The following is a 23,918-nucleotide window of genomic DNA, read 5'->3' on the forward strand; positions in this document are numbered from 1 at the left end:
GCTGGCACTACCAGGCTTCACAGTGGAGATGGTGTTTTTGATAATTTGCAGTGTTTGGCTGGCATCAAACATGATGTTTAATCTGATGGTGAAAACGCTTAATTTCAGTTTAATCAGGCCACAGAACCTTCTTCAAAGTCTCTCCTAAAAAACTGTGACTGGTGAAGCACCTGGGCAACAGTTGGTGTCTACACATTCTCTCCATCTTCTCCACTGCGGCTTGTGACTCCTTCAGGGTTATCACAGGTCTCTTGATGGTCTCCCTCACTAGTCTTCTTCTTGCATGATTACTCAGTTTTTGTGGATGGGCTGCTCTGTTCCTATTTAAAGTTCTGCCACACTCTTACCATTTCTTAATGGTTGATTGAACTGGACTCCAAGGGATTTTCAGTGACTTGGACATTTTCTATTCTTCATCCTCTGCCTTGTGCTTTTCAGTCTCCTTTTCACTGAGTTACTCATTGTGTAGGTCAGGCCACCATACTGACTCACCACGAGTTGGACCTTCCAGGTAAGGTGCACTTAGACTACAGACAGGTGATCTCCATTAAACTGATTCTGTGACTTCTAAAACCAGTAGGCTGCACCAGTGATGATTTATGTGTGTTGTGAAAGAAGCCCGGACACAGGCGGACATTGAGACAGCCAGATGTTGAAAACACACACTTTTAATTCCTCCTGCACCTGCTCACACAATACAGTCAGTGCACCAACCCACAATAATGGCTCACAGTCCTTTTCTTCTTTCTATTGCCACCTCTACTCCACTCCTCGCAAGCTCCGTCCTCTTCCACCCAACTCTAGCTCCTCGAGTGGAGTGAAGCGGCCTCTTTTATAGTTCACCTGGATGTGCTCCAGGTGCTTCCTGATGATCTTCCGGCAGCACCTCCTGGTGTGGCGGAAGTGCTGCCTTCCAAGGCTCCGTAATTATCTGGTCGCCCCCTGGTGCTGACCACGGGCCCCAACAGGGATGAGCTTCCCAGCTTTGTTCCCGGGGCCCCCACACAGACCAGGGTGGCTGCCCTCTCATGGCCTGGGGGAGGTATCGTCCCTCTCCTGGTCCTTCCAGGCATCCCAGCTGGGCTGAATCCCCAGCCATCCGCCACAGTGTCAAGAGGGTGAATACTTATTTTGGGTTTAACGCTTGCAATTAATTAAGATCACTTTGCAGAGATCTGTTTTCAGTTTGACATTAAAGAGTCCTTTTTTTCTGTTGATCAGTGTCAGAAATGACAAATTCAATCCACTGTGATTCAATGCTGTATGACAAGAACATTTCCAAGGGGGTGAATATTTTTTTTAGGCACTGCAAGTAATTCAGGCTTTAATCATGGACATGATATGAATGGCCTGGCTGGTGAAAGAAGGCAGGAAAGATGTAGCAGTTCAGAGCCGCTGGTTCCTTTTCACACTAAACAGTTGCATCTACTAAATAGTGATTTGAAGGAGGTGAATATTTATGCAATCGCTTATTTTGTGCTTTATATTTGTGAAGTATTCGAGCCACAGTGCAGAGATCTGCTTTCACTTGGACATTGAAGAGTCTTTTTCTGTTATTCAATTTCAAAAGCCAAATTCAATCCACTGTGACTGTGATTAAATGTTGTACAACAATAAAAGGAGGTGAATACTTTTTATGAGTGCTGTAGGTTAAATGGAGTCTCTAAACTGTGTAAGAGAAGGCAGGTGTGTGGGAGTGCTCCCTGCATGGACTCACGCCCCACCGAGATTTGTTCTTGCCATGTGCCTGATGTTGCTGGGATAGGCTCCAGCCCTCGTGGCCAGGAACTGAAAAATGCAGTTTCATAACAGATGGATGAATTGATACAGTAATATCTGTGCCCAGCTCTTGCTTACTTGGACTTGTAGGTGTTGCTGCTCATGAAAAGCCACAACATACATCAGTGAATTTATAGGCTCTCCGCTGTCAGTATGGCTTACTCTGTCGGGATGGCAGTAATTGTCCCTTAGATATATACCAGAAGTTTTATTGTACAGCAAAAACTAAACACATGTTCTTGTGAAAGCCTACAGTTTGCCATTCCATACAGCATTAGACAAGGCAGAGTGTTGATGGGTGTGATTACAGAGGGGCAGAGGTGTGCTGCTTGTTTCTTAGTTAAAAACATCCATCTTGGAGGATGGATCCAGAATCTGGGCAGAAAGATAGCGGCCATTTATCATCTGAGCTTGGGCACAGTGCCCTGTGCGTGCCCTTCACATGGAGACTCAGTTGATTTAGCTCAAAATCCTAAAACATGAAGGAATCTTCTCCTTCTCTAGTCCCAGTTGTGCTTTACATCACTTGCTGTTTTTGTGATTTTTCATTTCTTCTTTCCTTATATTTTCTAAAGTGGAAAACTTGAAGGCTTGAAAAGCAGCACTGACTATCTTTTTACTGTATTTGTGGCTGGAGCAACTTCCAGAATAAGAGGAATGCAAACCTGTGTCAGAACACACGCTCATTTAGAACAAAGCCTCCTGTAATGCACCACACACCTCATCCTGATTTCTTTCTTTAGCTCCTCTGTTTTCCTTTCCTCACTGTCCTCTGGTAGTGTTAGTGTTGATTGGCAGTAAGGAGCAAGAAGTCTGGGCACCTCACTAAATCAACAGCCTTATATGTAAAAAAAATAAAAAGCAGCACTGCTAACTTCTTCTTGACTCGTCATCCTGTCCTCCTGCTGTGGCAGAACACAAGGTATCCATGCCAATCGTTAACATCATCGCCTTATACTTCATTCTATAAATGCTTGAAGGCATCATTTGTTAAAACCACCACCTGACTGAAGGCTGTCACGTACAGTGCATCCGGAAAGTATTCACAGCACATCACTTTTTCCACATTTTGTTATGTTACGGCCTTATTCCAAAATGGATTAAATTCATTTTTTTCTTCAGAATTCTACACACAACACCCCATAATGACAACGTGACAAAAGTTTACTTGAGGTTTTTGCAAATTTATTAAAAATAAAAAAACTGAGAAATCACATGTACATAAGTATTCACAGCCTTTGCTCAATACTTTGTCGATGCACCTTTGGCAGCAATTACAGCCTCAAGTCTTTTTGAATATGATGCCACAAGCTTGGCACACCTATCCTTGGCCAGTTTCGCCCATTCCTCTTTGCAGCACCTCTCAAGCTCCATCAGGTTGGATGGGAAGCGTCGGTGCACAGCCATTTTAAGATCTCTCCAGAGATGTTCAATCGGATTCAAGTCTGGGCTCTGGCTGGGCCACTCAAGGACATTCACGGAGTTGTCCTGAAGCCACTCCTTTGATATCTTGGCTGTGTGCTTAGGGTCGTTGTCCTGCTGAAAGATGAACCGTTGCCCCAGTCTGAGGTCAAGAGCGCTCTGGAGCAGGTTTTCATCCAGGATGTCTCTGTACATTGCTGCAGTCATCTTTCCCTTTATTCTGACTAGTCTCCCAGTTCCTGCCGCTGAAAAACATCCCCACAGCATGATGCTGCCACCACCATGCTTCACTGTAGGGATGGTATTGGCCTGAAGATGAGCGGTGCCTGGTTTCCTCCAAACGTGACGCCTGGCATTAACACCAAAGAGTTCAATCTTTGTCTCATCAGACCAGTGAATTTTCCTTCTCATGGTCTGAGAGTCCTTCAGGTGCCTTTTGGCAAACTCCAGGCGGGCTGCCATGTGCCATTTACTAAGGAGTGGCTTCCGTCTGGCCACTCTACCATACAGGCCTGATTGGTGGACTGCTGCAAAGATGGTTGTCCTTCTGGAAGGTTCTCCTCTCTCCACAGAGGACCTCTGGAGCTCTGACAGAGTGACCATCGGGTTCTTGGTCACCTCCCTGACTAAGGCCTTTCTCCCCCGATCGCTAAGTTTAGATGGCCGACCAGCTCTAGGAAGAGTCCTGGTGGTTTCAAACATCTTCCACTTACGGATGATGGAGGCCACTGTGCTCATTGGGACCTTCAAAGCAGCAGAAATGTTTTTGTAACCTTCACCAGATTTGTGCCTTGAGACAATCCTGTCTCGGAGGTCTACAGACAATTCCTTTGACTTCATGTCAGACCACAAACCAAGCATGAACTGTCAACTGGGGGACCTTATATAGACAGGTGTGTGCCTTTCCAAATCATGTCCAATCAACTGAATTTACCACAGGTGGACTCCAATTAAGCTGCAGAAACATCTCAAGGATGATCAGGGGAAACAGGATGCACCTGAGCTCAATTTTGAGCTTCATGGCAAAGGCTATGAATACTTATGTACATGTGATTTCTCAGTTTTTTTATTTTTAATAAATTTGCAAAAACCTCAAGTAAACTTTTTTCACATTGTCATTATGGAATGTTGTGTGTAGAATTCTGAGGAAAAAGAATGAATTTAATCCATTTTGGAATAAGGCTGTAACATAACAAAATGTGGAAAAAGTGATGCGCTGTGAATACTTTCCGGATGCACTGTATGCTCATCTGCTCTTTACTGGGCTTTCCTTCAGAAGAAGAAAGTACTTTTCCTAATTGATTTGCTCCTACTACAAGGAGATAAATTTGTTGTTACCCTTACAGCTCATTGAAAAAGTGTTGTATGCCCCTGAAAAGTGATTAAGTGAAAAGCAATTGACCCATAAATACCTGCATGTGTTTGGTATGTCATCAAGTAAGGCAAAGCAAGTGTGAAAGAGATCAAGTATTGCTTATTCTACAAAGATATCCTAAAATGGCCAGGACACATTTGTTGGCACCCCAGGAAAGATCATAAATAATTGGATTAGAGTGAATTTTCAGACTAGCTGTTTTCTTTAATTCGTATCACACACGTCTCAAATCGAGCAATCAGTCATTCAGTCTATGTAAATGGAGAAATGTAGTCACTCTGCTGTTTGGTATCATTGTGTGTCACATACTGGACATGGACCAGAGAAAACAAATGAGAGAGCTGTCTGAGGAGATCAGAAAGAAAATTATAGACAGCATGTTAAAGGCAAAGGCTAGAAGACCATCTCCAGGCAGCGTGATGTTTCTGTGACAACAGCTACACATATTATCAAGAAATCTAAGGTCCCTGGATTCAGCTACAACACAAAAATCAACCCCAGAAGGATAGAGAGACTGGTAAACAAAAAGCCAAGGACAATTTCCAAAGAGAGCACAAGCTGAACTCCAAGGTCAAGGTCCATCAGTGTCTGATCACACCATCTGTCACTGTTTGAGTGACAGTGGACTCAATGGAAGAAGAACACAGTTGAAAGAAAAACATGAAAAAGCCAGACTGGAATTTGTGAAAATGTGTATTGACAAGCCAAAATGCTTCGAGAAGAATATCCTTTGGACAGATGAGACAAAATTGGAGTTTTTTTGCAAGTCACATCAGCTCTATGTGCTTCAGTGTGCCAGGGGGTGCCTTGAGTCTGTGCAGAGAACAATGAAATGTCAAAACTATCGAGACATTCTGGAGTGAAATGTACGGCCCAGTGTCAGAAAACTCTGCCTCAGTCTGAAGTCATGGGTACTCCAACAGGATAATGAGCCAAACACACAGCTAAAAGCACCTAAGAATGGCTAAGAACAGAACATTGGACTGTTCTGAAGTGGCCTTCAATACTACCTGATTTGAATCTTATCGAGCATCTATAGAAAGAACTGAAACATGAAGTCTGGAGAAGACGCCCTTCAATCCTGACACAGCTGGAGCAGTGTGCTCAGTAAGCGTGGGCCAGACTACCTGTTGACAGGTGGAGAAGTCTCATGGAGAGCTCCAGGAATCGCTTGTTTGCAGTGATTGCCTTTAAAGGTTGTGCAACAAAATATTAGGTTAAGGGTCCCATCATTTTTGTCCATGTCATTTTCATTTGTGTTATTAAATGAAATATTCTGTTGGATCAAAACTCTAAAGCAGAGTCTATTTTCAAGTTCCAAGTATTGCACCTCAGTCACACTTTTAGAAACTTGTGTCAAATCTCCATTATCATGCTTGTGCATTTGCACAGATCACCAAGTGAGGTTTTTGTGGCCTTTCAGTATGAAAGTATGGGTGCCACAGGAAACAAAATACACTCAAATCAGGATTGCTCTCTTACAAAAATATTTGTTTTGCCTTTTTGCTTCAAAAGTCTGATTTGTTGAAAATTTATGTTCAACTAAATACCTGCCTATTTAGCAATTACTGCTTGTTACAGTTTATTTGAAAAGTTCCAGTTTGACTTTTGTGCAGGTCATAGAACCGAAACAGCAAACAATTTGTGTTGTCAAAGGCATTCTGCTATCTGCTGGACCACCTTTAAGAAGTATCGGGATGAGAGCTTAGCTATGAATTAATCAAACAGGCTTGGTGGACTGAATGGTTTGTCATATTTCTTATGTTCTAAATACTACAATTTTAGGTTGTTAGATATTGGCACAGCTTTGACACTGTTGATCACTCTCTCCTCTTTCACAGACCTGAAAATTATATGAGGCTGTCAGGTGTGGTCCTTATGTGGCTTAGTTCATATTTATCAAATCAATTTTAGTATGTGCAGAAATATCGTATGGTGATAGTACTCCATTCTGACGTCTCTGGACTCCTTATTTAGAACATTACTCTCATCGCTGTAACTGCTACCAGTGGGAAATATCGTTAGCAAACATCATGTTCACCTTCACTCATATGCAGAAGAAGTTCAGTTATGTATTTCTATTTGAACCAAATTACATTGTGTCCACAAGTTATATGACTAAATGATAACTACTTGTCTTGGTGTGCACAAAAAACGGATACAGTCAATTTAATGATATATTTAATTCAATGGTGTGACGCAGAGTGCAATCAACTCCTGTGACTTTTTACTTTCTCGTATACGAAGTATAGGGAAGTATTGTAATCGTCTAAAGATTTGAAGTCAAGATTTTGATGAATCTCGATGTTTTAGACCTCCCTGACTTTATTATATACGAAGTATAGGGAAAGTATTGGAATCCTGCAAAAATTTTATAACTTTGATGAACCTCGACGTTTGAGATCTTTGAGTCCAGAAACACCATTTTTGGAATTATGTCGGTGTGTGAATGTAAACGCGATAACCTGAGTATGTTTTAACTCGGGTCAACCAAATTTTGCATACAAGTATTAGGAACAAAACGTAGATTTCTATCAACTTTTGGGCTATTTCCATTAACTGGAAGTGGTACTTTACCTTTTATTCATGCAACTGAAGAGTACGATTTTTTCAACTTTACTTTTATAATAATTATTCAATATATTAATAATTTGATTTGTTGTTGATGGTTCTTTAATGTACATTATATAAAAATATAATCATTGTCTTGCGGTTTACTCCTGAAATATCCATCCCCATATCTGAGTATATGAGAAAGTCTAGGAGAGAGCACTCCCGATTTTTACTTCAGTTTATCAAATCGTTAGCTTTACTGAACCAGCATTGTCTTTAACACCCACCTATCTTTTACCGTGCACTTTGCCACAGTACATGAAACATGGGAAATTAAAGTTGTTTTCTTAATAGGCAGGATGCAGAAAAGGTAATTCATGCATTTATTTCCAGATTTCCAGTGCATTGTTCATAGGCTTTTCAGAACATTCAAACATGTCACTTCTGTTTTTAGGTCTTTCCACTAACTTTCCAGGTATGTTTAAAGCTGATTTCAAAACCTTTCTTCTTACATAGTAAGCTTGAAATGGCAGTGGGTTGACTTTGTGGCGAACGAGTGAAATTGCAGAGTCCCGGAAAGAATTGGGGTGCCAACCAGGCCACCCTGTTCATTATCTTTTCAAAACAAAAAGGTCACAATTGTGGTGCACTGGAACGCTAGAACACAAAATATCCTTCAGGTTTGTCTAACTGGGAGCTCCGTCCTGCTATGAGTTTGAGTCGAAGATAGACTCCACCTTCCAGGGAGGGCTTCTTTTATGTTTCCGACAAGGAAGGGGCAGGAGTTGAGGGAGCATTGGGGGGTGTGGTCAGTCAGCTTCCTGGGATGCCTTCTATGTGCTGAGGAGGGAAGAGACAGGACAGCGACAGCGCCCCCTTTCGCCCTGGGGTGGTGCCACATACCTAATCAATATACACACAGGAATATACATAATGGTGTCACATGCCAGTCTTCTACTGGTTCCAGTGATCAGTGAAACTACTCTGGGTAACTGAGCTTTCAGCTTCTTGTAATGGACTGCAAAGCTGTGGAATGATTTGCCTGCTTGTGTATGGGATGTCACATCGGTCTTATTATGTAAATCCATGTTAAAAACTCACCACTTTAGACTAGCATATCCTGATTAGACTGTCTGACTAACTGTTTATGTTTCAACTCTGTTAGTCATTTGCTCGAAATTCGAATGTGGCAGTCATCTTCTACTGTAACTCATCTTGGTATAATTCTGTGGCACTTAATTCCGCAGCTACACTGTCAAACCTCTGACCCAGTCCATGTGACCTGACACCAGAGATATTTGGATCCATAGGATAAAGGAGTTTCATTATCTTTTTTGCTGTCTGGTATTAATGATGTGTCTTGACTCGGCAGGAAAACCAAATAACTAATTTCTTGAGTAAACCAGGAGATGTGAGTAAAAAGGCACAACAAATGTAAATAAAAATAAACTGAAGAGACCGAAACCCAGACGAGAGGCAAAATTTACAGTCAAATAAAACCCAATAAGTCGAAAACCAGGCAAGACATGAAAAGTAATCACCTGAGAAGTCAAAATGTAAATAAGGATTTTATCGGATAAGGCTCAGAGCAAATGGCTGACCTTTTATGCCATTTGCTGAATAATTCAGGGTCACAACCCCAGGGACCACACCCCTGGAAATGTGGTATGTGACCCTGACAACAGTACACAAAACGGTGTCTCTAACAGGAAAAGGCTACAAAACCTCAATCATCGGCCTAAATCAAGAGATGACAATGATATCATTGAAGACACGGCACAGCCTGGGTCATCGGAGCCGTGATGTTGTCTGTTATAACTGACTACTGGCTCCCCAGAGGTTTATTTTCTCCAGAAATGCTGTTGATTAGCATTTTTCTGTTTCTGTTCTCTATTGACAACTGGCCACGTCTCAATATTCATCACCCTTATACTCTCAGGATTTGTTTGTTAATCAAATTGAACTTTTTCTTAATGTTGTTAAGGTTTAGCAATTTTCTGTTTTTTAAAGTCAGTATGGAGTGTCACAGTGTTTATAATTTCACAATCAACACTTCAGGTCTACTGGTAGCTTGACAATCAAAAGTGCTTTGAATGGTTACTGAAAATAAATTTTAAAACATGTCATGGTGTTAAAAATCACTCTGTATTGATTACTGGGTTTGCCAGAACGTATTGTAATAGGCAGAATATAACTTTTGACAGGAAGGGCCTTGTGGAGTGGACAGGACTAGTAGCTTAAGTGGCTGCACCCTGACTGGCAGGAGGGGAGCACATCTTTTCGATACGAGATAGTGCAGAGACTTTTAAAGGAAAAGTATAAATAAGAGTCCTATAGAGCCATTAGCCTTTGTCTCACTAATGCTGAGGAGGGTGAAGGTGAACAGCAGAAAGTGATGGACACCAATCATGTTGGGCTACCTGAAGTGTTGTTAGGAGGAGTCTTCTCTGCCCTTCAGTCCATATAGCATTCAATGCACAGCTGGAAATGTGTTTTAGGTGCGGTGGCCCTGCCCCCTGGAGGACCTCTCCATTCTGGGAGGTGTGGCATCATTCCCTGGCACTTGCTGTTTGACCAGTCCACTGATGATTGGGTTTGGTGGCTTTCCGAGTACCAGCATGTGCATTTCTTGCCCCAAGCCCTCGTAACACAACATAAGCATGACACTCTGACTGATGCACATCTCTACTTGGATGCAGGTAAGAATAGTCTTTTATTTAACATACGGGGGAATTAACCAGTGAGCAACAACGGAAATGTTACTGCCAAAACTGATGAGAGCAGCTGTCTGGACGTCATTCACCACCACCCCACCTGTACAAGGACAGAGAGTGGGTTTATGTGTGACAGTGCACAGTACTTTTTTCTCCCTATACAACTGCACTCAATCAGCTCGTCTTCCTTGGGGCAGTTTGAAAGCATGTGTCCCACCTCCCCACACTTGTAGAAGCAAAAGGTATGGTGGTGAGCAGGGTTGCCAGTGCTTGGTTATTAAACCCAGATCTCGGATTATCGATCCCTGTCTGGGTTTCTATGTTTTTTTATTTTAAAATTGAATGAAATTTACGATTTTCTATACATTACATTATATTATATTGTATGTATATGGACATTAACTGAGGCTGCTGCAGCCTCGAATGCGTTCAGTTCATGTATCATACACATACATAACTCGTTCACTGTACACAGAGCACAGACTCTTGGCAGCAAGACCTGCTTTGGAATGGCAGCCACCTCGTTGGCTGGCAGAAGCGTCTCCAATGGCTGGCACACCTTCCTTCCCCTAAATGTTGTTTGCACTTGACTCTTTTCTCTAACTCTAATTCTCTAACTCTGCCATGTGATTGGCTGCAGGACAGCAGGAAAGGAAATTCCCACCACCTGATTGGCTGTCTGATGCACCTTCCTTCCAAAAAAACTAGCGACACCAGCACATTTTAAGCCACAGGCCGTCTCACTCAGTGGTGGCACAGTTAGCTTATCTTTGACTCCCATGTTCCAATTTAGTAGTACGTCAAGACCACAAAGATTTATAGTGAAATGGTAACGATCTATTAAGATTACAATAAGGAAGAATAAAATCAAAAGTAAGTAACATTTATTTGTAACACTGTGTAGTACCTGTCAATAAATTAATAAAAATAATCTATATATATAAAAGGCTATGTGTGTGTGTGTGTGTGTGTGTGTGTATGTATGTACAGTGCATCCGGAAAGCATTCACAGCGCATCACTTTTTCCACATTTTCTTATGTTACAGCCTTATTCCAAAATGGATTAAATTCATTTTTTTCCTCAGAATTCTACACACAACACCCCATAATGACAACATGAAAAAAGTTTATTTGAGATTTTTGCAAATTTATTAAAAATAAAACAATTGAGAAAGCACATGTACATAAGTATTCACAGCCTTTGCCATGAAGCTCAAAATTGAGCTCAGGTGCATCCTGTTTCCCCTGATCATCCTTGAGATGTTTCTGCAGCTTAATTGGAGTCCGCCTGTGGTAAATTCAGTTGACTGGACATGATTTGGAAAGGCACACACCTGTCTATATAAGGTCCCACAGTTGGCAGTTCATGTCAGAGAACAAACCAAGCATGAAGTCAAAGGAATTGTCTGTAGACCTCCGAGACAGGATTGTCTCGAGGCACAAATCTGGGGAAGGTTACAGAAAAAATTCTGCTGCTTTGAAGGTCCCAATGAGCACAGTGGCCTCCATCATCCATAAGTGGAAGAAGTTCGAAACCACCAGGACTCTTCCTAAAGCTGGCCGGCCATCTAAACTGAGCGATCGGGGGAGAAAGGGCCTTAGTCAGAGAGGTGAGCAAGAACCCGATGGTCACTCTGTCAGAGCTCCAGAGGTCCTCTGTGGAGAGAGGAGAACCTTCCAGAAGGACAACCATCTCTGCAGCAATCCACCAATCAGGTCTGTAATGTAGAGTGGCCAGACAGAAGCCACTCCTTAGTAAAAGGCACATGGCAGCCCGCCTGGAGTTTGCCAAAAGGCACCTGAAGAACTCTCAGACCATGAGAATGAAAATTCTCTGGTCTGATGAGACAAAGATTGAACTCTTTGGTGTTAATGCCAGGCGTCACGTTTGGAGGAAACCAGGCACCGCTCATCACCAGGCCAATACCATCCCTACAGTGAAGCATGGTGGTGGCAGCATCATGCTGTGGGGATGTTTTTGAGCAGCAGGGACTGGGAGACTAGTCAGGATAAAGGGAAAGATGACTGCAGCAATGTACAGAGACATCCTGGATGAAAACCTGCTCCAGAGTGCTCTTGACCTTAGACTGGGGCGACGGTTCATCTTTCAGCAGAACAACGACCCTAAGCACACAGCCAAGATATCAAAGGAGTGGCTTCAGGACAACTCTGTGAATGTCCTTGAGTGGCCCAGCCAGAGCCCAGACTTGAATCCGATTGAACATCTCTGGAGAGATCTTAAAATGACTGTGCACCGATGCTTCCTATCCAACCTGATGGAACATGAGAGGTGCTGCAAAGAGCAATGGGTGAAACTGGGTAAGGATAGGTGTGCCAAGCTTGTGGCATCATATTCAAAAAGACTTGAGGCTGTAATTGCTGCCAAAGGTGCATCGACAAAGTATTGAGCAAAGGCTGTGAATACTTATGTACATGTGATGTCTCAGTTTTTTTTTTTTTAATAAATTTGCAAAAACCTCAAGTAAACTTTTTTCACGTTGTCATTATGGGGTGTTGTGTGTAGAATTCTGAGGAAAAAAATGAATTTAATCCATTTTGGAATAAGGCTGTAACATAACAAAATGTGGAAAAAGTGATGCGCTGTGAATACTTTCCGGATGCACTGTATGTATGTATGTTCCAGCATCACTTCCGAACAGCTGGAACGATTTTCATGACACTTGGGACACATGTTCCGACTAAAAATACTGTAGGGTGAAATCAACCCCAACCCACCCCCTTCTGGTTAGGGTGGGGGGTGATCTTACGGTCTTGTATGCACTCGGAACGACATTCGGAACGACCACCAGAGGGCGAACTGGAGGTGACTGCCAGCGTTCTTTATGTTTGCGCACCACCGCACCCCTGTTGCTTTTCAAATTAAATAGAGCTGGTCGGTTTTGAGCGTCAACTGGATGATAACATACATTTAATTTAAAACTGCTTTATTGAGTTTTATGTTATTTGGGTTTATCTGAGCACAGGATCTAAGTTTTTTTTTGTTTTGTTTTTTTTGTTTTTTTAGAAAACTCCACTTGGAACCAAGGTGGTGTGTGCCCTCTCCTGTGTCAGCTGGGCTGAGATTTGATCGGCCATCTTGGTTGGGGCTTTCTTTTCTCATCGAGCAGTTGCATGCCCTGATGGGTGAACCATAGTCTTTCCATAAACTCTATGTGACTCTCCCTGTCTTTCCAAGAGTCCCTTCTTAACTGTCGGGCCAGGTCTTGTGGCAGCATGTGAACAAGATAATCACCATAGACCATCTCAACCATGCATTTGGTGGAATATTCCCCAGGTTTTAGCTAGCTGACAAGCTTACCCCAGGGGTCAAAGGCCTAAACTCTAAAGTGCTTGGTGGCATCAAAATATCAATCCTGGCATATTCTGGCTCATTGGTCGAGTGTCGCCCTATACTTGATAAGGTTCTCATTTTTTTTTTACAACCAGGTAGTGCTCCAACATCCTCTCATTTAAATCGTTATCTTTCCGGTCATTTAGGGGGCTATAATTTTGACCCACTCCTGATGCGGCCAGTGCAGATTGGAGGTGCACTCAAAAACCAACAGAAAACCCTCAATAGTATTGCACAGGAATAATTGCTTTCTCGGTTCTAATCACTTCATCTGTAGTGTGCCATGCTTCCCCTGCAGCATGTCATGCTTCAGCCCTGGCCAAGTTGGTTTGTTAATTGACCTCTTGCACCAAGTGCTGGCAAACCAGATAATTTAGATGTTGCACTAAAGTGGGCAGGCCTGGCTAGGCTGGCTGCTCCATAGCTTAACAATGCTGCTGACTACAACACCCTTGGGGAACAATGAGACAGGACACAGTAAAGAGTCTCCCAGAGATACCTATTTATTAGCATAAGTGCTGTTAAAGTAAAAGAATGAAAAGGTGCATAAAGTCATAAAAGAGTGTCAGACTTGTTCCTAAGTATTAGTGAGGCTCTTGCTTCTGCAGGCTACCGTGGTCCCAGAAGTCACAAGTCCAAAATGAATGCCCTTTCCAGTCATTGCACTGGTTATATGGAGCTGGGCAGTGTCTCGGTACCTGGAAGTGGCATCGTAGCTCTTTGCCACTTCTCTTCCATTCTCTGAAAAAGGAGAGGAGGTCAGTGCACATACAACACCATAAACCATCCCAGCTGTGGTTTCCAGCTTGTAGCTCTAAGCACAATTCTTTACACGTGTGTGTGACACTCCTTGCATGTCAACAGTGAGGTTCAATCCAAGACATTAAATGTAAGCTTCATATCAGTGAGCAGAACAAGCAGAATTCCAAGTATCAGAATTTGATTGTGTTTGAGTCCTGAACAAGTTTATGCCTAGAAGATAAAGAAGGCCACATTCCGTCCTTTCTTGATTACCTAGAAAAGCATAGAATTTGTGAACAAATATTTGGGAATGGCTTCACCTGTTACGAAAGACTGTAGCATAGGTGTTTCTGCTAAACAGAACATTATATTTTATTCCATGATATGGCAATATAATTTTCCAGGCCACAGCCTTGCAATCTTAATTACAAGCTGCAGATCATTCCATTTCATTTTTTTCTGTGATGTTTATCCATAACGCTCATGAAGAGGCTTCCCAAAAGTTGTATATTTCTAATGTCTTCAAATCAGGTACAAATCAAAATTGAAATTATAATATGATCCCAAATAATGTTAGATCTTCAACTGTTGTACCTGTATAAATACGTTTTTATAATGCCTTTAGATACAAATGTAACCTCTTATAGGGCTTCTTATATGTTATCTAAAGGAGGTCCTGGTAAAGCCAACATCACATTACACAACTTTTAGTCGCTGGGTATGTCTGACTGCAGTTACTGATGTCATTGCCAGACCATACACAAGTGAAAATTACTGGCATGTCAGATTTGACAAACTTTCCAACACAGTCATGCCGCCTGGTGGAGCCGGTCCTGTACGAAGGGTGAACTGGTACAGTGAATCCAGCCACGATTTTGACCTTTTTTGTTTCATTTTATTTACTCCATTGTGGTCTGTAAAACACACGATGAAGACAGATGAGCTTCTGCTCTGTTTGTGAGGTCCAATACTCCTGTGCTCATTATGCTTCGTTGCTGCATTCTGTGCTTTGTACTTCTAGATGAGCATTGATTATTTGTCAGCTCTAATGCATGCTGAGTCCACCCCTACGACTAAAGACAAAAATAAACCTGTTTGATTTTCAAGGAGCGAGTCACAGACTGTGTCCTGTGGTGGGCTGGCGCCCTGCCGGGGAATGGTTCCCTGCCTTGCGCCCTGTGTTGGATGGATGGATGGGTGGATGGAGTCACAGACTAGTTGGAGGGAATCACCTAAATATGTCTCAGTACCTGACTGGCCTTCATGGGAGCGCACCGCTGACTGCTGTCGACTCACTATCATCGTGTAAATGAAGGCTGCGAGTGAGAAGTTGCCTAATGTGGCATGGCCTTCAAGGATATCATTCCTATAGTTAAGGTTTTGTCTGGTAGTTTACCCATTTCCATGAATAATTAGCCATAGAGTAAAGATACAATTTTGGAGTAATTTTTGATGATAGAATATATCTGCCAAAGGTCAATCAGATATTCTATCATTTAAAGTCTTAAGGGTTATTATAGACGTATAAATAATTTACAGACGTCTCAAGCAAAGTGGTCATTATGGTTCATCAACCATTAATGTGACTGTAAATATTAAAAAAAAATAAATAAAGCAGACTCCTAATATGCAGGATATCCTGAAAACTGACTGCTTTTCAAAATGTTCTCTCAGCTCATAACATCCATCCATCCATTTTCCAACCCGCTGAATCCAAACACAGGGTCACGGAGGTCTGCTGGAGCCAATCCCAGCCAACACAGGGCACAAGGCAGGGAACCAATCCTGGGCAGGGTGCCAACCCAAACACACACCACACACCCAACACCAAGCACACACTAGGGCCAATTTAGAATTGCCAATCCACCTAACCTGCATGTCTTTGGACTGTGGGAGGAAACCGGAGCGCCCGGAGGAAACCCACGCAGACACGGGGAGAACATGCAAACTCCACGCAGGGAGGACCCGGGAAGCGAACCCGGGTCTCCTAACTGCGAGGCAGCAGCGCTACCCACTGCGCCACCGTGCCGCCCTCATCTTATAACATTTAAGTCAAAATTCTGTAGCAAGGACTATAACAAGACTCGGAACACTTTATCCTGTATTGGCTTCCAGTGTATTTCACAGATCATTTTAAAATGTTCATTTTGATATGTATAAAGTCAGAATAAATAACATTTCATCTTTCAGAAATTGTTAATGCTCAATCACCTTGTGCAAGCCTTCTTAAAAATAAAAATACACAAAAAAAAAAGGTAACTGGGCCTGTTTTTGTTGGGAAGTTTAGGCACTTTGAGCTCAATCTTAAAACAAGAAGGCAAGCACAGGTTGTGGCGACCGTAACGAAAAATCTGCCATCCTCATCAACTAGAGTGATAGCCGGCAATCGGTGAGATGCAGTCGTCTCTGAATCCCATACCTTTATTTGCAGGATTGTAAATGCGCTTAGTAGTCTGCTGGCCTACCAGCATTGTCAGCCTGCAGCCTGCTACGTCAGGTACGTGTTCTGGTATGTACGGGGTGGAGGTTACCTGCAGCTTTTTACAGCAGCATTTATATGTAAAGTTTTATTGTATATGAATGCATAGCACTCCATCTTCTACCACAATATAAACATAATCAGAATCGGAATCAACCACAATCATAATCCGAGGAAAATATCATAGGCAATAGATGATTTTTGAATGATTATGTCAAGTCGATGTGTGGTCTTCTTCCAATGTACTCAAGAATATTTTAAGAAAGATGAACTGAAATACTGCATTAATATTGTATTCTCACATTTTGTTTTCAGGCAAATTTAGACCCATCATTTAGTTTCTCTGGCAAATACAACACCAGTTTGACCTTCTGAGGTGCAATATGCCCTTTACAGTATCCTCACCTTTACTGATTGCAGCTAGTGGTCTACGTATACAGCTGCTTTAAAATTTGTCACACTTGGACCCCTAATGTCCTCATGTTAATAAAGGCGAGCTTTGGGCCTGAAAAAGCGTTATTGGGCTGATAGTAAGGGGCATTGTCACAGCCTCCAGCACACCAGAGACGGAGGCGTTATTTTCAAGTAGTAGCCCACAGCACACATTGGTTAGTCGTCTTATTTTTTAATGAGATTCTTCTCATGCCCTTTCTGTGACTACAATAAGACAAGATCTGTTAGTAATGGAGTATAGCCCCCTGAATTTGAAAAGTTGCCGCCCACGTCCTGAGACTGAACACTTGAAAAGTTGGACCATTGTTGGAACATTCAAGCCAGCACATGCAACCAACAAACCACAGAATATTTGAGGTCATTTTCTCCGTGGTAGTAAGTCCTGTCAGTTGAAGAGTTACCTGCTGCATCAGTGTACATTTTTATTTCTTTTCGTACATTTCATGAAAAGACTCAGCACTGCACCACCATTTGTTAGGTCTTGCATGCTGACTGGCTTAGTAAACCTTATAATATTACTGTGCTGACCTAAAATTAAGTTTTCCCCGAAAACAAAGGACTACTTTTATATGTGGTGTCACAAGAACGACAACAAGACATCATAAAGGTTTGGGGCAGCCACCCATATAATGTGCCTTGGCTGCAAAAAAGTATTTTTAAAGATAGCAAGTTGTTCACACGATTGAGTCCAAAACAGAACTGTCGTATATAGTCAAGATGGCGGCTTTAAAGGCCAGTCTAGGAACCTATGGCATGGGAGGGGGGTGTTGACTGTAAGTGGCCTCAGCAGAGGCTGGACCGGGAGTGACATCATCAGCTCCGGGAACCAGAAGTGACGTCATCAAAGGCACCATAACCCTGAGGGACTTCCCGAGAATGATCTGCAGGGGATCGAGAAAGACAGTTAGTGCACCTCACCGGCCCCTGATTGGACATGGAATTGCCATTATTCAGGCCCTTTAGTTGACTCCTACTCATAAGTGTGTGACAGTGGTTTTTGGATGCTCTCTGCATACTGCAGGGTTCATTCTCTTAACTTGGTTGTGATGCTGTCCCCTTCTTGTGGGCATCACTAGCATCACTTATTTTTGTCATAAATGTTTGTGTGGTTGAGTGTCTTTAAAAGTAAAGATCATACATTAGGAATTGGGTCTTTTGTTTTTATCAAATTGTTTTTGAAATAGAAAATATTGCATGGACCAAAGATCCAAACCATCCAGTAGTCCACCAGGTGTTGTGAGTCAGTAGTTTGGTTGTCCATAATTAATAACTGGAAGCCCAGGGTGTCCAAACTACCATTTTGCCCACCCTTGACTTGCCTTTCTCTTACAACTAAGTCCAATTATTTCCATAAGCACTCTCCTGTTCCCATGCAGGTTGTAACTGGCCATGTCCACCACAGCATGACACGTGTGTGCATTTCACACCGGAAATACCTCGATATGTGATCAAAGGTGCAAGACTTAAAGAAAATGTTGCTAACTGTGTATGTGATTTTTTTTTTTAAGGCTGTCACCCAAGAGCACATGTCTCTGCCTGCCATTGCAGACTGTTGCATATGTGATCAAAAGCAACCCCTTGGTTAGTGGGGCTCTCGTCTTTGACAGACTGCAGTTCAGTTAAGACTTTCATCTCCCATGGCCCCCCATGCATGTAGACAAGTGCAGCCTCTGTCGCTGCAGCTCTCGGTTTAGCACCATAAAGACACTCTTTGTCCTTTGGTTTATGCCTGTAAGGTGCTTTTATTTCAAAGTACAGTATATGTTTATTTTTCAGTAATCATTTTCATGGACTGATCTGTGTTAATTTTCATGTTTTTTGATTTGCTACGATTCCTTATGAATATTTAAAGTAAGTATTTATGAATCTGTATGCATTGCAGACTATAAACATAAAAGACTACCATAACTTTACATTTATGATGCACTGATTTAATTTTTCAATTTCTGAATCCAGTTTATGCTTTCCACCACTTAGTTGCTTCTTTTTACTTTCAAAGTCCTGAGGCTAACAGTCAAGTAGACTGACCTGCCTGTTTGGGCACCACAGTGGAGTCCATCATAGTGGATGTGCTTCTTTCTGCAATGACATTCGTTTGAAAAGCACATTCAATAATACATTTTTAAACCCACTTAACCTAACTGATCAGGTTGGCCAGGAAGCTGGAGCTCATCCCAGCAAGTATCGTACACAAGGCAGGAATATGTCCTTGACAGGGCACCGGTCCATCACTGGGTGAACACACAGGCGCACACACATGCATCAGGGGGACAGTTTAGTGTTGCCAGTCCACCCAAACTGCATGTCTTTGGACTGTGGGAGGACTCTCTCATGGAGAAGGAGGGAACATGCAAACACCATGCAGGGAGTACCTGGGACATGAACATCTCCATGTTGCAAGGCAGCAGCACTACCACTGGGCCACCCAAAAAAACCCATATGGATGTTTCTGATTCCACTGCTAAATGGCTTTAATCTGGAGAGCATGACTTATCATCACCCAACAAGGTTCAGATAACTGCATTTACCTCTCAGCTGAATCTCTCCATATTTTGGGGCAAAACCCATCTAAAAATCCCTGGCCGTGGTTCTGAACATCTCCAAATGGATGAACCGATAAAAAACAGTTTTCTTCTCCTCTGTTCTGATCATTTCTCTCCAGATCTTCTAACCTTACCTATATTTTACCAATGGAGCCCCCCCCCCCCCCCCCCCCAACACCTGTTGTCTTTCAGTTTTCAGTGGCTTAGCTGCTAAGAACTTAAGGAAATTTGACAAACGAGAGGAGACCATTAAGTCCATCAGGCCCATTTGTTTAGCTAATAGCTAAGCTGTCCCAGTACCTCGTCCATATTCTTCTTGAAGCTTGTCAAGGTTTCTGCTTCAACTACATGGCTCGGTAGTTTGTTCCCGAGCACCACAGCTCTTTGTTTAAGGACGTCTATCTTGGCTTCAGTCTTAAATGCACTTCCCATTAATTTCTGCTGATGTCCTCAAGTACATGATTCACCATTAAGCCAAAAGAATGTTGCATATGATGTGCACTCAAGCACAGATCTTTATGAATCCAGCCCTGGGTTTTTAACTTCAAGATTCCATATACCATGCACTATACATCACTTTGTACATAGATGGCTATACTTTATGAGCAAGCCTGTGTGAACATCTTGACGTGGTACAGAGGTTTTGTGTAATCCAGTGGTCCTTGTTTAGCAGAAGACTGGTGCTCCTGGTAGTGTTACTCTTGGGATATGAATGGACAGAGAAGGGCCAGACATGGAAAAACATTTAAAATTCACGGATATTCTTTAAAACTAAGCAAATCTTATCCAGAACAAGGACACCTGACTTTTCCCAGAGCTGGGCCTAGCAGTGACATTTGCCAGTGGGTACCTGCAGGCCATGTAATCCAAATCGCTTATCAAGACTCAGTTGAAGGAATCCTCTCGCAATGCTGTTGGGACTCATCAGCTGCTACTTGACAATGGAGCTCTGGCCTGTGTAAGGAAGGAGATGGCAATGGTATAGAGTTGGGGTACCAGCCTGGTCACCCCATATAACTGATATGCTAAATAAAAAAAAAAAAAAAACACGCAATAATTGCGGAAGCATTTTTTGAGATGCAAGTTCAGGACAGAACTGACGAAGATGGTGGAGCTTCTGGTTTTCAGTTCTACCAGCAGGAAGAGGCGAATCCAGGTCAATGAACACCAGAAGTGACATCAGAGGTGCTCTAGCCATCAATCATCCGGTCTGTAGACGGAGGAGGAAAGAAGGCATTAGAACACAGCGCCAACCCCCGGAGCGACAGTAGAATTTCAGTCAGTAGAGCTCTTCAACTGTCTCCTATACACATGTGTGTGATACCTGTTAGGTGAAGGCATCATGAAGGACAGCTTTAGATAGTGTAGACCCTGACAGAGAAAAGGGGCATTTGGGAAACAGAATGTCACTTTTCTGTTGAGCAAGTTGGCTGTCAGAAGCACTGGGTGAAGAACCAACATTTTTGAAGTGGTTTCTCTTGCACTGGTAAACTAAAGAAGGAGTCTCTTTCAAGAGCTTAAGGATGAGGACTTTTGCAGTCAGTGAAACATCCAAGGACTGGAATTAGAAATCTCAAGGTTGCCGGTTCAGTCCCTGCCTCTGACTCATTTGTTCTAAATTTGATCAAGTCACTTACTCTGCTTTAATTCTAAACGTTATACAGTACTGTGCAAAAGTTTTAGGCAGGTGTAGAAAAAATGCTGTAAACAAAGAATGCTTTCAGAAATATAAATAATGATTGTTTATTGTTATCAATTTACAAAATGCAAAGTGAGCGAACAAAAGAAAAATCTAAATCAAATCAATATTTGGTGTTACTACCTTTTGCCTTCAAACCAGCATCAATTCTTATAGGTACACTTGCACAAAGTCAGGGATTTTGTAGGATTATAGTCAGGTGTATGATCAACCAATTACACCAAACATGTGCTAATGATCATCAACGTCACACGTAGGTTGAAACACAGTTATTAACTGAAACAGAAACAGCTGTGTAGGAGGCTTAAAACTGGGTGAGGAACAGCCAAACTCTGCTACCAAGGTGAGGTTGTGGAAGACAGTTTCATGTCATGGCAAGATTGAGCACAGCAACAAGACACAAGGTAGTTATACTGCATCAGCAAGGTCTCTCCCAGACAAAGATTTCAAAGCAGACTGGGGTTTCAAGATGTGCTGTTCAAGCTCTTTTGAAGAAGGACAAAGAAACGGGCAACGTTGAGGATCGTAGACGCAGTGGTCGGCCAAGGAAACTTAGTGCAGCAGATGAAAGACACATCAAGCTTATTACCCTTTGAAATCGGAAGATGTCCAGCAGTGCCATCAGCTCAGAACTGGCAGAAACCAGTGGAACCCAGGTACACCCATCTACTGTCCGAAGAAGTCTGGCCAGAAGTGGTCTTCATGGAAGAGTTGCAGCCAAAAAGCCATACCTCCAACGTGGAAACAAGGCCAAGCGACTCAAGTATGCATGAAAACAGAGGAACTGGGGTGCAGAAAAATGGCAGTAGATGCTCTGGACTGATGAATCAAAATTTGAAATATTTGGCTGTAGCAGAAGGCAGTTTGTTCGTCGAAGGGCTGGAGAGCAGTACAATAATGAGGGTCTGCAGGCAACAGTGAAGCATGGTGGAGGTTCCTTGAACGTTTGGGGCTGCATTTCTGCAAATGGAGTTGGAGATTTGGTCAGGATTAATGGTCTTCTCAATGCTGAGAAATACAGGCAGATACTTATCCATCATGCAATACCATCAGGGAGGCGTATGATTGGCCCCAAATTTATTCTGCAGCAGGACAACGACCCCGAACATACAGCCAAAGTCATTAAGAACTATATTCAGCGTAAAGAAGAACAAGAAGTCCTGGAAGTGATGGTATGGCCCCCACAGAGCCCTGATCTCAACATCATCGAGTGTGTCTGGGATTACATGAAGAGACAGAAGGATGTGAGGAAGCCTACATCCACAGAAGATGTTTGGAACAACCTACCAGCCGAGTTCCTTCAAAAACTGTGTGCAAGTGTACCTAGAAGAATTGATGCTGTTTTGAAGGCAAAAGGTGGTCACACCAAATATTGATTTGATTTCAGATTTCTCTTTTGTTCATTCACTGCATTTTGTTGATTGATGAAAATAAATGATTAACACTTCCATTTTTGAAAGCATTCTTTGTTTACAGCATTTTTTTTCACACCTGCCTAAAACATTTGCACATTACTCTGTGTGTGTGTGTGTGTGTGTGTGTGTGTGTGTATATATATATATATATATATATATATATATATATATATATATATATATATATATATGTATATGTATATGTATATATATATATATATATATATATATATATATATATATGTATATATATATATATATGTATATAAAATATAGTTTTATAGTGTGCTAAATGTATAAGTCACCTTGGACAAAGGCATCAGACAAATATACAAAATGAATACTCTGATTAAGTGGTATCTGTGCACCAAGAACACTGAAGCTGAAGTAGTGGCTGAAGAAAAAGCCTTCAGCCAGGATTAGTGTGGAGAGACCATGAAGTCTGACTTTCAGAAGGTTTAAGAGAGTTTCTGCTAATAGTCATCAGTAAGGATAGGAAACGTGGGTGGTACAGTCTAGAGTCTTGAAGTTGGAACGATACGTGTACTGATGTATTAATTTCTGTGGCTGATTTAACTGCAGTGGCTAGACTGCAGAGATGAACAAGATATAAGATCTGCCCTAGAAATGCTAAAGGAGATGAACTTTTTGGGGCTTCTTGGTATTGTGTGTTCAAGATGAGAATCAGCAGCTGTAAATGTCTGACCAGGAAGAGGAGTACCATGGGATTTTGTTTTCAAGTCAGGACACAGGGGTTCAGAAAGCTCGCCAGCAGATTGGACCATCAGCGGCACCATTGCTGTCATTCCTCCTGGATGATGATGATGGTGATGAAGACCATGACTAAGCTCTCAGTCTAAACTTCAATCTTTGTTTCCACACTTATAATCATGAGCATTCAGTAGTGACTAAAATTAGATGTGTGCATGGCTGAAGAGAGGCTCCTTTGCACAAGTCTGAGATGCATTTTCCCTGTGAGGTAGAGAGGCTGAATGATGCAGGAACAATTTGCTCTGCAGCCATTGGCGCTCCAGAGCGAGGAGGGGATTGTTGATGCTGCCTCTTCACATCGGCCATGATGTCCACACAACTGGTCATCTCAGGTGTGCTAAGTGTGCCCCACTAGGAGGACACCCACTGCATAAGCCTCTCAGTTGGAATTTCCTTTTGCTGTGGATGTCTGGTCTGCAAGCTTCTATTGTGACTTTCCCTGAGACAGATGAAAAAGTGAAAAATGAAATGAGAAACTTGTGTGTGTGTGTGTGTGTGTGTGTTTTTATACCAAGGTACTAAATGGAGTATATAGACAGGTGGGAGTATTTATTTTTCAGGGCTTCTTCACAGTGTGCCTGTAAGAGGAATCCCCATACCTAAAAAGTGCTGCCTTACTGCA

This window comes from Erpetoichthys calabaricus, chromosome 8, assembly GCF_900747795.2.
Source record: "Erpetoichthys calabaricus chromosome 8, fErpCal1.3, whole genome shotgun sequence".
NCBI lineage: Eukaryota > Metazoa > Chordata > Cladistia > Polypteriformes > Polypteridae > Erpetoichthys > Erpetoichthys calabaricus.